Genomic DNA, 15,617 nt, shown 5'->3' with positions numbered 1-15,617 from the left:
CGGTTTAGGCAAAGGTGTCATTTCCTTGTGCAGAGAAGTCTTAGTTGAAATGGAGTCTGAGTAATGTAGTGGGACTACATCAAATTAATTCTTACACAACCTCCAGTGAGGATATGTATCTTCTGGTACTATGTTATGCTGACAGGTATTTAACAAGGTTCTTATGTATGGGGAGACCCAAATCTTCACATTTCAGGTTACACAAGAGAAAATCTTTTTACCTTCAGAGTTTTCTTCGTCTGTATGAAATAGGATTTGTTCTGATGCTTCAGCCTTAATGACAAAATTATAGAAAATAATTACAAATAATGTACATCAAAGCTCTATTTAACTTACTCTTTTATCAGGAAGCTAGCATTTCACCCTAATCCATGTTCTCATTACAGCAACATTTTATTTTTCATTACTCCCTGAATTTATTAAATAAAAAGATATGAACAATATGCAGATCTGGGAACACTGAGACCACTTAAATGGGCAGGCAGTCAAAACCAACATTATAGCTCTTGCTTAAAATGACATTTTAGCCTGTGCAATTCTTTAGACAAGGCCTAATGGCTCACAGATTTCTTTCCATAAGCCCGCTTTAGTAACATCCATGATAGAAACATACTGTGGAGATATGTCATGTGCACATGGACTGTTTAATCCTTCTTTTCCCCAGCATTTTTGGCCCTAAAAAATGCCATAACTGTAGCCAAACTAGTGGAAACACATGAACTGTGGACCAATAGCTGAGGAGCCCCCATGGTACTGGACTAGGCCTTCTGTATAAGCGAGATAGTTGTTTAGCTTGAACTATTTACGGGGCCTCCACACAGTGGGGCCAGGACCTGTTCCTTGTGCATGAGCTGGCTTTTTGGAGCCTAGTGCCTATGGTGAGACACTTTGTGCAGCCTTGGTGCAGGGAGGAGGGGATTCAACCTGCCTCAACTGAATGTACCAGGCTCTTCTGACTCCCCAGGGGAGACCTTGACTTGGAGGAGGTGGGAATGGGGGGTGGGTTTGGGGGGATGGCTGGAGGGCAGAAGGAGGGAGGACAGGGAAATCTGTGGTTGGTATGTAAAATGAATAGAAAATCTCTTAATAAAAAACTACCATAACTAAATACTTTTCTAACTAATGTAGATCTTACAGTTTTCTACCTTTTAAGTGTATATAAAATTACTCAAAGTGGTTATGATTTCATAATCAAACCTTTTTATACTATAAATATAATTGTTGATTAATCTCAAATAAAAACTGAAAATTTCCCTCATCCCATGAATCATACATTATAATTCATCATGAAATCAAGCAACTTTCTGTCAATACCAACTAGAATGCCTTATACGTTGAAATTTTTACTTAGATTTCCCAAATATTATTTCTAACCTACTAAAGCTAAACCACATGTATTAAAAAGCAAACTTGTTCTTTTGAAATAAGGAAGTATTGATGAGGTTTAATCAGCAACTATTCAAAACACTAAAAGAATCTAGTAACCTAAAAATAAACAATTTTCAAGCAATACTGTACCATACCTTTTCAATTTCTTTGGCGAGATCAGGAAATGACACCAGGGACCACATCTCCATCTCCTTTGGCAGGGGCGAGCTCGACTCTAGCCTCTCTTCAATGAATGGCAGTGCTGTAAATGACTTAAAGACCTCTTGTGGGAAGGCTGAAACATCTGAGACACCATAGAAACCCTCTAAAGCTGAAGGACCTAAATCAGCAGAGATAGATGGTCTCTTCTCCAAGCTTTAGAATCACAAAATGTCTAGTGTTAGATTAGGTGGACAACATTGGATTTGTAACTGAAGAATCATTTAATTGACAAAGGTATTAGGTAAGCAACTGTAAGGTGCCAAGTAATCAAAGGTAACTCGGATACAAAATTGATGTCACACAAGTTGAAGATGGTAATGCATCTTGAGAGATTTAAAGTGGAGACACAAAAAGCACATGTACCATATTGCGGTGGTCGTTCATGACAGCAGGTGCTGTTCATGACAGAACAGCAGTCTTGGCTAGCTGCTAGCCTTGGCTAGCCAAACTGAATGTGCAATAGCCTGGAGGATGCTTTTCAGTCATATTTACTAGAAAAAAAACAGCCTCACAATTTCATTTCAGAATGGAATTAAAACCTCACCAGAGAAGTTTTGACAATAAAAGATTAAAAAAAAAAAAGTCAACTCCAAGTTCAGAGTTAGTTTTCTTTGAAGTAAGATTTCCTTTCAGGACACCAAATTGGCTTTTCTTCCCCTCTGCAAGGCATGAGATTGGCTCCTCAGTTTCCAGACCTAGAGTGGCCATGGAGTACTTTCTGCCTGCATAGTCCCAGTTTATGCATCTACCAATATTCAACACCAGGTAATAATTTAAATGGTGTAAGTACCTACATTTTCTACAAAACCCAACAAAGACTTCCTTCTTATTGGGGGCATCACTAACCACTTGTCTTTAAGCAGTCTTAACCAGTTCAAGATTCTGATGGCTTATCTTAATCGAACAATACTTTGGTTGAAAAAAAAATCCTGTAACATTTGTTGCAAGGTCTCTAAAATAATTCAGTGACGTGGGCAAGATGTTTCTGAAGACAGACTTCTGCAGTGCTGTTATAAAGCAGGCTCTAATATTACAGAGAACAGGGGGCTTCCTCTTCCCAGTAGCCAAGCACAACATCTCACCCTCAAACATGATTTACTAGCTTTGCCTAGGATTGAAGATGACTAATTATAAAATACATATTCCTTTAGAGGTGATTTTAGAGACACACGCAGAGGACTCTTGTCACCAGGTTGTTGGTTGAAGCATGGAAATGGTTCAGGTGCACACTGTGAACCATGTTCATTTAGAACCTTGTCTGCGTTGTAACGCAGACCATCCTTGCATTAATGTTTGTGTACTGCTGTAAGAAGAGAGCACAGTATTTTTGAAGTTTTGAAGTGGAAATTTGATTTGGAGGCATCATTATTCACTTGATTTAAGCAGGTAAATCGTCATGTATAGCAACAGAGAAAGGATGTAGCAACCCCCAAAGCATGATCTGAAATACTGATGAGAAGCTCATTTATAAGCGTTCTCTCACACTCAGGCTTTACCTACTTCTCATCTCCTGTACTTACAAAAGACCGCTGGATAGAACCAAGGAATGTATGCTGGGAAGGTTAGAGGGAAAAATACTAAATGGATGCAGTCGGTAGATTGTGGCTGACATCAGTCCAATCAGTACCTCTGAGGTGTGGACACAGCCATGTTTTCAAAGCCTTACTGTGAACCGTGAAGGAGGAGGTGGAGAACGGAGACCGTGGGAAGCAGTGAATACTCATAAAGACAATAACACCAATAATAAAAGGAATGACGAAAGTGATGTGCATTGGCCCTCTTCTCTGGTGTAGCTTGTAAGTCTTTATCAATTTGTGTCATTCACCGCCTACCTCAGATTAAGGCTCTTTATAGCCATCACTGTACTGAAACATGAAACAGAATAGTAGTATCAACTGAGGCACATGCTTTAACAGTGTTCATCCAGCACAGGGACAGCATTCCCTGTGGCTCATATAGTGCTGTAAGGACAAATCACTTTCTGGCTGACACCTGTGTTAATCCCCCTCGTTGGGGCATTGCAACATCTTCGCACTGAGTTACCAGATGTACGCTTGTCATCATGGACATACCATTGCTGTGGAATGTTCTGTATGGCAAATGTGTTGCTAATTAGTTAATAAATAAAACACTGATTGGCCATTGGCTAGGCAGGAAGTGTAGGCGGGACAAGGAGGAGAATAAAGCTGGGAAGTGGAAGGCTGAGTCAGAGAGACACTGCCAGCTGCCACAATGAGAAACAGAATGTGAAGATACCGGTAAGCCACTAGCCATGTGGCAAGGTATAGATTAATGGAAATGGATTAATTTAAGCTGTAAGAACAGTTAGCAAGAAGCCTGCCACGGCCATACAGTTTGTAACCAGTATAAGTCTCTGTGTTTACTTGGTCGGGTCTGAGTGGCTGTGGGACTGGCGGGTGACAGAGATTTGTCCTGACTGTGGGCCAGGCAGGAAAACTCCAACAACAAATGGCGTCCAACGTGGTGGCAAGAGTTTCCACCTAAAACCTGAGAAAAGATTCTAAAACGGAGCTAAAAACAGTTCCTAATTGTCTCTCTCAAATGAGCGGCAGCTGCTGGTTTGAGCTACTGGTGGGTTCCTAGCGTGCGTGCTCGACCTGCCTATGGCGGGAATTAGGCCTTTGCAAGTGGCACTTTGAGCTGCATGGTGGATTTAGCCTTTGCTGGTGCAGAGCAAAAGGGGAGGTTTCTGGGCTACACGCTGCTTGGCTAAAAGCATAGACCCCCGATAGCTCCCAGAGCTGGCGGTAAACCATGGCCATGTTGGGAAGCTGAGGTGGGTGGATCCAGCAGCCACAGCTGCTGCAGTTTAAAGCCACAGATTCACAATAAGACAGATTCAGATGTAATAGTTTACAATGTGTGTAAAAGATACGTAGGCTTGAAAGAGAAAAAAAAGGTGATATATAAAGTTATATAAACAAATACATAGTTTTAAAAAATAAAGTCTTTAAAGAGACAGTAAAGGTAGTATAAAAAATAAGCCACGTAAAAATGGATATTACACAGAGAATCTGCATTGTGTTGTCTTTGGGATTTTTAACTGCAGAAAAACATTTGATTGTAAAAGCTGTTGAGTTATGCCAAAATGTATATTTTAAAGGTACCTTGACTTCAAAATTTGGATATAAGGATATGTTACTTTGGAAAGGAGACTCTGCTTTTGTTCCCACAGAAAGCCAGAGGCTATGGATTTGTTCCAGATTAAGATACATCAGGTTTGACCAGCCAAGACCCCCTGAAAGGTCTCCGATGACACCATGGCCCAGATGATCCAACCTCCAGAATGGTTTGAAGGCAACTGGCTCAGACGATACACCCTCATGGACTATTCCATAATCCAAAAATTTTCTTTGTATCCCCATAAGCTGCAGCGCCCCCCTCCAGCAGGAAGTAGTAAGAGAAGCTACGCCCAAATTCCCAAATTATATGTAATTTTAATTTGTTAAGGTTAAAACCTTCCTTTTTGAAAAAAAAGGGGAAGTGCTGTGGAATGTTCTGTATGGCAAATGTGTTGCTAATTAGTTAATAAATAAAACACTGATTGGCCATTGGCTAGGCAGGAAGTGTAGGCGGGACAAGGAGGAGAATAAAGCTGGGAAGTGGAAGGCTGAGTCAGAGAGACGCTGCCAGCTGCCACAATGAGAAACAGAATGTGAAGATACCGGTAAGCCACTAGCCATGTGGCAAGGTATAGATTAATGGAAATGGATTAATTTAAGCTGTAAGAACAGTTAGCAAGAAGCCTGCCACGGCCATACAGTTTGTAACCAGTATAAGTCTCTGTGTTTACTTGGTCGGGTCTGAGTGGCTGTGGGACTGGCGGGTGACAGAGATTTGTCCTGACTGTGGGCCAGGCAGGAAAACTCCAACAACAAACCATGAGGGAAAGCTCCCACTGCATGAGCCATCCAGGCAAAACAGAAACTGCCCTGCTTTCCCATCCTCAAGATCCTTTGCAGGATCACTTTGCTTAACTCTATTTTCATACTTTCAAGATACACTCCAGTCATAGCCCTCCTCTTTGGGGAAAAAACAAACTCTAGCAAGTATTATTGTATACACTGAATTTTTAATTATCAGTACAAATATAGATGAGTGAACTTGATATTATCTATTATGATAAAAGATGTGGAATACAGCTGGGCGGTGGTGGCGCACACCTTTAATTCCAGCACTCGGGAGGCAGAGCCAGGCAGATCTCTGTGAGTTCGAGGCCAGCCTGGGCTACCAAGTGAGTTCCAGGAAAAAGGCACAAAGCTACACAGAGAAACCCTGTCTCGAAAAAACCAAAAACCAAAACAAAACAAAAGAAAAGATGTGGAATATAATCTTATTTAAGAAAAATATCTAAGCTTCAAAGTATGTAATAAATTATAACCTAAGATAATCTAAAAATGAAATTTATAGAAAATTTCAATATTGGAAATATAAAACTCAATAGTTATAAACATTGTGTGTGCTGTGCACATGTATGTGTGCAGGTATATACGTGGGCATGTGCGTGGAGGCCAGAGGACAACTATGGTTGACATACTCAGAAATAATTCCTACTTCCCTTGAAACAGGGACTTTGTGGGTCCAGAGCTCACCAGTTAAGCTGGGCTAGCTAGCCAGAGAGATCCAGAGACCAGTTTATTTCACCTCTCCAGTTCTAAGATTACAAGTGTATGTCACCATGCCTTGCTTCTGTGTATGTGTCTTCTGAGGACCAAATTCAGGTTTTCCCACTTACAAGATAAGCGCCTTACTAACTGAAATATTTCCCTAGTCCTATCACCAATATCTGATAGTTTAAAAAATTACAAATGTCATTGGTCAAAATCTTCAGAGTAACATGCTGTAGACCCTTCAATTAAAGGGGTTTAAAGGACTACTAAAGGTTTAGTAGTCCACACTATTCTATGACTGTAAAAGCCATAGTTTAAAAATACTTGGATTAATTCACCTAGAGAAAATATGGATGGTGGTCCACAAAAAACACCTGTGTGTTGTAATTCACACAGGAATAATGCTGACTATGTACCTAGCTCCAACATTTTAATTATTGACATCATTAAAAATAGAATTTAAGCTATAAGGAAATTATGTAAGACAAATCCAAACTATTCTGATAGTAGGAAAATTACTCTTTGGTGGAAATGATGAACAGGATTTCTCTCCAGTGGCCTCTCTTCGCCATTTTATAGCTTGGCTAAGACAAGGTCTGTGAATGCCGACAACATTCAACTGTGAGTGCCTTCCACATGTCCCTTTCCCAAAGAGTCTCTGTCTTTCTTATCAGGAACTCTAAGAGTTCTAGAATTACCTATTCTTTTCTATGAACTTATAAATTACTATGTGGACAGGTTCCTTTCCCTCCAGTATTTCCCATTGTCCATAGCTGCCCCTAGTACAAACATACATTGTTCAGATATATGAAAGTCTACTGTACTCCATGTATTTGGCTACTACTTTGCATAAGGTTTTCCATGAAGGGTGTTATAGGAAGATGTGGTATAGGACTCAGTTGGCTATTATTGTTTTTGAAAATAGAAAGTTTTTGCCACTCTCAAGTTGGGAAATGACCCATGTGAAGTTTTACATCAGATGAATCATCACTGAGTCGCTATGGCCTGTATCTCAGTGACTATGTTGTAGATAGTCCCAAAAGTCCCACAAAGGACAAATTACTTGGCCAAAGGGGAAGCAAAAATTATATAGCCACAGAGATATGGGACAGAATAACCTGGGGGCAATAAAATGACCACGGAAGCACAAAGGTTTTTTTTGAAAACATAGGAGCAGAATATTTGATCCAAAAGAATATTCTGAAGTTGATTTTGCCAATTCCCAAGTTATAAGCTGCTATATGATGTAAGGACCCTTCACTATGGTTGAACTCCAAAGTGACCGGGGTTTGAGCATGTGGGGGAAATCACTTCAATAGGAATAATGAGTTTCATTTCTCTTTTCCTCTTGCCTCAACCATTCTGCAAAGTGAATACAACATATTATCCATTTAAAAGACAGACATCATCCTTGCATCTGTAGGTGGCCATTATGGGAGACTTTCCTAAATTAATCACTCCAGAAAATGGAGTGTCTGGCTTATCTCCACCGGGCATTAATGGATGTGTGTGTCAGCTGTGCACATGTCTGACTCTGGGGAATGGCTGGAGCATATGTCAAGGGAGACAACAAATATGTTTCTATTCCAGATAGGGAACAGACATCCAAAGCAGCTCTCTGTAGCTAGCCAAGGATATGGGATCTAGTCTATCTAGTTCTCGTGATGCTGAATTTCCACTCTCACCTACCCTATCTGGTGAACCTGCTGATTGATATCTTCTCTTCTATTGGTCAATGCTTAGAAACCAGCTTGTTCAAGACTTGACAGCCAGAGGTGATGGAGAGACTTATGGTAATGAGACTCAATGGGAAGATACAGCAGAGGCAGCTCTTCATCTCTCAGTGGCATGGGTGGTTCTCTTACTTCCCCTTTCATGCCTGGGAAGAGACGGGTTCCCCAAGAGTACTCATTGGGGATCATGTTTGGCTGCTCCACCTTGATGTGCATTTTTATAACAAGGCCATTGCCCTGACCAGAAAGTTCTCCCATGTATGTGGTTAATTAGGTATTCCCTATTCTCTTCCAATTCCCCTATCATTTGGTAATGATACGTGAAGAGAGTATGTGAAGAGGGGTCCCTCTCTGAAACACTTTCAGTGATGAATCCAGCTGTGCCCAGTTTACAAGCATTTCTCCACAGAATGGTGTCTTCCTTGAGGATATTTTACCTCTGCTCTTTCTTATATTATTAAGTTTCCTCTAGAAAACCTCTCTTATGTCTAAGTCACTAGTTATAGGCCCCTGGTAAGGGCAGTGTAAAGGGCAACAGTTGACTGACTGAATTAGGAAGTCTCCCCTGGAGTTTGTAATGGTAATAATAAGCTTTCACTTGTAGAAGTGTGTCATGATAAAATTGAGAAAAAGCTATTTTAGCATCTTATTTCATAATTAGATCTGAGTTATTCTCCCCAGGGACACAGCCTCATAGGTTTGGACAGTTGGTATCCAGCTGGTGACTGGTTTGGGAGGTTTGTGGAGCCTTTGAGATATGAGGAAGTGGGTCACTGAGGTTGACTTTACAGGCCCAGCCACCATGCCAGCTCCTGCTGTGACACTGTGGGCTCTGGTGGGCTCTTCATTCCCTGGGCTGCTTCCTGTGTTTGGTCATAGTGATGGGAATGATACAGACAGGGGTTTTTAAAAATTATTTTCACTGTCTAGTCTGTTCTAGAGTCATGTGTATTTGTCTGTTTTATTTTGTTTTCCAACCCCTCTCCTGTTCAAATGTGGGCATAAGAAAAGGGACCTTATCTGCCTTTGCTTTGCATGAATTTCATAACTAGAAAATGCTTGGCATTTGGAAGTGACAAAAATATGTGCTGAGTGAATGATAAACTAATGCAGTAAACTTAATTTATGGAAGAAAACCAGCATAGATGAACACTTTTTCTTTTTTGTCATTTTGTGATTTATAATAAGCCTCTGTAATATTTGGGAGCAAGACTTTCCATGAAAATATTCAGAATGATGATGGTTGGCTGTATAGCTCTTAAAAAATGAAACACCAAGAAAGAGTTTGTATTTTCATGACTTGAAGGTGTGAGTTCCAATGTGAAACATTTTCTAAAAGCTAACAATGCATATGTGTGAGACAATAAACTATTAAAATCTGTTGTCTGATGAAATATGTGTCACTAACTCATTCCCTAAGCCAAAATAAACTGCTAATCATGCCAAGTGCAGAAGAATGTTCTTTATTGTAAGCAATGCCATATGTCTGCTGAGGTGGGGTCTCCTTTCGCTCCCATCCACTCTCGGAAGGTCGGGGGGGCTTCCAAAGTATTTCACAAATTCTATTTGGATCTAAGGAGTAACCCAAAATGAAGGTTGGTGAATAATACTGTGTGCCATGTGCTTAACAATTTGAATTTTAAACATATATAGCAATACTTAAAATACGGCTGTTAATGGGCAATTCTATAAAGTATACCAAGCAAAAATGTCTTATTTCTCAGTATTGCCTTTAGTCTATACTCCAAACACAACAAGTCACTGGGCTTTTCCTTGAGTACCTTATGCAAATTCCGAACAAGCTCATGTATGCCTCAAAAGCTATCCATGAAACATCTATTCCATAAAACATCTTTTATCATATTGCCCTGGAAAGGCCAACCCCATTCCTTCTGAGATTAAACGCCATAGAATTCTCAGTCTAGCTGAACATGCTGCATGCATCCTCTCTGATGTGCCACACCACATTCAGGTTTTTTTTTTTTTTTTTTTTTTTTTTTTTTTTTGCATGTATCACATCTCACCTATTTTATTGCTCACGCAGTGAGGGCAAGGGCTATGTATTTGCCATCCTTCTACACCCCTTACACTCCAGCAGAATTTTTGCATGGCTCGGAGAGCTTCTACATCAAAGATAAACTGCATGGAAATGAATCGAAATAATTTTCTGGGAATCATACAATGGACTCTTCCCTGGTTATATGCTCCACATTACCTACCAGCCCCAGTGATCTCTTGTTTCATTCAATAGTCTCCATTATGAGTCTCAAATCTGACTCACTGATAAACCTGAATGGGGTGTAACATCTCCTGAGGGATTGATTATTTGAAGGTGTACAGTAGGTGATTAATATTTGCTTTCAAAAATTTATTTATTTATTTATTTATTTATTTATTTATTTATTTATTTATTTATTTATTTATTTATTTATTTATGTGAGACAGGTTCTCACTCTGTAGCCCTGGATAGCTTGGGAAATCCCTCTATTGACCAACCTGACCTTGAACTCACAGAGGTCCTCTTGCCTCTGCTTTCTGAGAGCTGGGATTAAAGCCATGCCATTATGTCCAGTCTGAGACTCTTTTCTTAATGCCTTCATTGAGATGGCCATAAAGTATATTTTTAAAGTCCATGTCTTTGTTTTCTGAGATGTGGTTTACAAGGTAGTCTCCTGGGTTCATTAACAGCAATTCAATGTTCAATATTCAAACAAGTTGAATCAAGACTTATCACCACCTTTTCAGGTGACAGATGCAGACAGTCCAGAATTTCCAAAGCCTACACTCCATGTTTCTTTCAAGAAACCACAGAACTGCACCATACTCACTACCATCCCAGCATGAATATGACAGCACCCAGCTTTATGTCTCTTTCCACATAGTGGATGGTTAAACTTCCACGGGGAATTTAATTACCAACACTTTTTCTTATGATCTTCCAATATGTATAATGCTGACCACACATTTTAAAATGTAAAGGGACAAATGGGAAGCACTTCCCATAGGAAGATATCAAGGGTAAATGAAAAGCAATACCTGAAGCAAAAAAAGTACGCACTTTAAAGACATTAAAAAAACCAGCACAAACATTAGAAATGGGGCCCAATCTTCGCTAATTGATCTGGGTCTGTGATCTAGAAAAATCTAAAGATGATAATAGAGCATGGATGCACACACTGCCAGACGTTTTCTTCTATTTTGGCAAGGAGATCAAAGTAAAAAACTTCGTACACAAGGCTTCGTATAGTTAAGGAATAAATAAATAAATAAACAGTGGCAGTTTATTTTGACTCAGTAAGACCCTAACTCCTCTGACAGAATCTGCTGCCCCATAAACACCTTGCCTCAGGAACACCGTCCTCTGACAGAGCAAGTCCGGTAACGATCACGGTATGCTAATCAAAGAGGCTCAAGAGGGGAAACTGTTCATTTGGGTGGATCAGGCAACTCATCAGTTTCATGTTCCTGTACAGACCAAAACGTGGATCTGGGACAGCAAGACAGGATGGTACTGAGTTGTTCTAGATGTCGGCCATGTATTTTGATAACTACATTCAAAGGATGTCAGTTCATTACTCTAGAAATCTAATCAGGCTTTAAATCTTTTGTATTTTAAGTTAGTTGTCCAAAGTAATAGCACATGAGCAAGTGACGTTATAAACAAAGACTTGGCTTGCTACTTTTGTACTTACGTATATAAACCAATAACATTATGAAAAGACAGAACAAACAAGAAATGTTTTACCTTTCATCAACTAACCTTTTGCCTTTTTCAGGTGAGATCTGTAATAAATACAAAATTAAATTTATGTATGACAAATACGTATAGACAATGTTTACAATGAGTCACTTAGAAAAAATACTCAAAATACCCCCCCCCCCCCCACTTTGTTGTTGAGACAGTTTCTCACTTTATAGCCTTGGCTAGCCTGGCTTACTGTGTAAACCAGGCTGGTCTTGAATTCATAAGGATCTACCTGCCTTGGTCTCCCAAGAGATGAGACTAAAGGCACTCATCACCATGCATCAAAATAATTTTCTTAATATGACAATCATTTAAGACAAATATGTCACAAAGGCTGAGAAATTACAGTTTGGCATCGGAAGACATTATGGAAGAGCCAGCCCTAAAACTATTTCTCAATTAAGAGCCAATAGTGGTTTTTAAATAATAATTTTAGTAGATAAATTATTTTTTAATCTACTTTAGGTAAAAAAATATTTTAATGTATTTATTATCATATTATTTTAAATAAACATGCTATAGTTTATTATGCTAATGTAGTAACATGATGGTGCTTTTAGAATTTCTGTATTTTAAGTGTACATTGAGAATGCCTACTAGAATATTTATTGAGGTATCTGATCAGAATGTAACCTGTGGTCTAAGAAGTGTGATTTTATTAATAGATGATTTCCTCTGAACAGGTATTTTTCTGTCATAGGATGTTGACACTGGGTTTTATGCCAGGACCAAAGATCACCTAATTTTGCTTCTTTCATATGAACATTCTTTTTTTTTTTTTTTTGGTTTTTTGAGACAGGGTTTCTCTGTGTAGCTTTGCGCCTTTCCTGGAACTCACTTGGTAGTTCAGGCTGGCCTCGAACTCACAGAGATCCGCCTGGCTCTGCCTCCCGAGTGCTGCATATGAACATTCTTTATCCACCTGCAGAAAGACTTTCGGCAGCTCACCAAACTGATTCCCTTTTCTGCTTAGACATTTTGCTAGTCTGCATCTCTGCGTTTCCTTCAACTTAAGTGTGGCAGATGGAAAGTTCCTCGGGTCAGCCCTGAGCAGTGAGGCTGAGTGCGGTGCCAGAAGTCACTTGTACAATGGTAAGGATTCTCTATGCCAGGACACATGAATGCCATAGAGAACTCTCCCACAGATACTGACCCTGGTTGACCCTCAGTGATTTTTAATTTTAGACAAAAAGAGAGGAAATGTGGTGGTATTGTGTTCCCCAAAATATTGTGTACCCTAATAAACTTATCTGGGGTCAGAGAACAGAACAGCCACTAGATACAGAGGCTAGAAAATGGTGGCACTCACGCCTTTAATCCCAGCATTCCAGAGACAGAAATCCCTCTGGATCTCTGTGAGTTCAAGGCCACATTGGAAACGGCCAGGCATGGTGACTCACGCCTTTAATCCCAGAAAGCGAGTCTTTAATCCCAGGGAGTGGTGGTAGAAGGCAGAAAGATATATAAGGCGTGAGAACCAGAAACTAGAAGCTTTTAGCTGGTTAAGCTTCAGGCTTTCGAGCAGCAGTTCAGCTGAGAGCCATTGGGATGAGGACACAGAAGCTTCCAGTCTGAGGAAACAAAACCAGCTGAGGATCTGGCGAGGTGAGATAACTGTGGCTTGTTCTGTTTCTCTGACCATCCAGCATTTCACCCCAATAACTGGCCTCAGGTTTGATTTTATTAATAAGACTCTCTAAGATTCATGCTACATCGAACTGGTATGATAGAGCCATTTCACATTGTGTGTCTGTTACAGAATCAAGCGGCACACTAATAAACACAAAGGATTTTCATATAGATAATTATGGCTAAGATAAAAAACACCAGCAAAACCATGCAATAGTGTTACACAGTACTCACAAAATACATAAGAAGTTCCTGAACAATATATCATTTTATACTCATTAACTCTTTAAAGTGTTACCGCATCCCATTAATTAAGGATTGACAGATAACTGTGTTCAGTTCCTGACAGAAATAATAGCAATTCTGGCCCTTTAACTTAATTCCAGCAATATTGCAAGCCAGCCACTCTTTTGTTCCATCCTACTTCTGAGATCACATGATAGGGATTTTATATAACAGAAGATAGCATTCAGTAGCAGAGATGCAATGTTTTTCCTTTATTGATTTTTGGTTTTATGTTTTTATCTCCTGACATCAGTGATAACAACGTGAAACATAGATTCAAGAACTAATGTACAGTCTCCCACAGCAGACACAAAACTTAACCTAGACAGTAGCGGTGTCACAGCCAGCCAAGAGTGCTGGAATACTGAGAGAGTGACATTAACAGAAGCAGGAGTAAGTTTATTTGCCATATACACAAGGGACTTTTAAACTATGGGCTCAAGAAAGGAGAATAATCCACCTCTCTTAGCAATTCATCATTTGCTTGCTTTAAAAATACAGGTATTTACATGTTACTCCTTTGCCTGAGATCTTTCCATGATTCCTTCTGTTCTGAGTATTGAAAGCCAAACTGCTAAATTTAGTGCACAATTCGGGACTTTCACAGTCTCCCTCAATCTGCTTTGAGCATGCAACCTCTCACGTCCTGGCCACATTCTCAGCCTGGTTTCACTGCAGTGATGGAGTCTTCTCATGTATAGTCTTGCCATGACCATCAGTTCACTAGGAAATGGAGGTTTTCTGATGCAGAGGACACAGTCAGATTGAGGACTTGTCGTGTGCACGACCAAACACCTGACTTTGCTGCTGTGTTGTTGTCTTTCTAGCTTCAGGTTGGGAAGAAAGTGGTTTTTTGAGACAAGGTTTCTCTGTGTAGTATTGGTGCCTGTCCTGGATCTCACTCTGTAGACCAGGCTGGCCTCGAACTCACAGAGATCCACCTGGCTTTGCCTCCCGAGTGCTGGGATTAAAGGTGTGCACCACCGCCACCCGGCTGGGAAGAACGTGTTTTAAGGACAGCCTTCTGTGACATTTTCCTGCACTGTCATAGCTAGAGTGTATACTGATGCATTCTTACCTTTATCTTCCTTAGGCAATGCACTGACTCTTAAGACCACAGCCTATCCAGGACTGAGGTGTTAACAAGTACACCCTATACTATGTGGACCCAAAGACCAGAGCAGCCAAGCTGATACTGTGACTGTACCCATTTCTAAAGAGACCCAGATCCAATAGGCCCAGCTGGATCCTGGCCCACAAATCTGAGATAACTGTGTGCTGTCTGGGCCATGAAGTCCTGTGGGAATTTATTATGCAGCCGAAGATAACTAACCGGAATGGTACTTTTCACTCTTCACCCCTTTTTGTGAACAGAAAATGCTATGAGATAATCCTTCTGTATGCTGTGAGTATGTATTATTCTCATTAGTTAGTAATAAGGCTGATTGACCTATAGCAAGGCAGGATAAAGTTAGGTGGGACAATCAAACTGAGGACTCAGATGAAGAAAGGTGGAGTTGGGAGAGATCTGATCGAGCCACCCAAGAAGCAAGATGCCAGAGGACCAGTAAAGCCACAGGCCACCTGGCAATACATAGATTAATAGAAATGGGTTAATTTAAAAGTAAAAGCTAGTTAGTAATAAGTCTGAGCTATTGACTGAGTGTTTTGTAATTAATATAAGCTTTTGTGTGTTTATTTGGGACTGGGAGGTCAGAACAGAGAAACTCCACCTCCATTTACAAGAAAAATTTTATGAAACAAGAGAGAAACAAGCAGAAGGAGCAAACTGGGAACAGCCTGAATGTGACATGTGACAGAATGCATAGCATTTTCCATTGACTTAAGACAACATGTGTGTGGATACAGTGGAAGGTACATGTCAGTATGCATGCGTGAGCATCGTCACAAGTGAGCATCATCACAAAGACCTGCAGGCTAATCAAAGAAGAGGCTCAGATCCTGGGAAAGGGTCAGGCCCAACAAAGCTGAAACAAAGTTCAA

The 15,617-nt window shown here is 40.1% G+C and overlaps 1 long non-coding RNA gene across 1 annotated transcript in view; it reads left to right on the top strand.

Moving 5' to 3' along the window:
• The window catches only part of LOC128103736 (uncharacterized), a 31,924-nt gene extending 16,312 nt beyond the window's left edge, over positions 1 to 15,612 (top strand). The window contains exons 2-3 of the long non-coding RNA XR_008215762.1: positions 12,673 to 12,791; positions 14,707 to 15,612. This is a non-coding gene — a long non-coding RNA (uncharacterized LOC128103736). The remainder of the gene's footprint in view (positions 1 to 12,672; positions 12,792 to 14,706) is intronic.
• Positions 15,613 to 15,617: the final 5 nt, after the last annotated feature.

Source organism: Peromyscus californicus, unplaced genomic scaffold, assembly GCF_007827085.1.
Source record: "Peromyscus californicus insignis strain IS unplaced genomic scaffold, ASM782708v3 Scaffold_8__1_contigs__length_139910024, whole genome shotgun sequence".
Lineage (NCBI taxonomy): Eukaryota > Metazoa > Chordata > Mammalia > Rodentia > Cricetidae > Peromyscus > Peromyscus californicus.
This window is presented reverse-complemented; position numbering and strand designations above follow the sequence as displayed.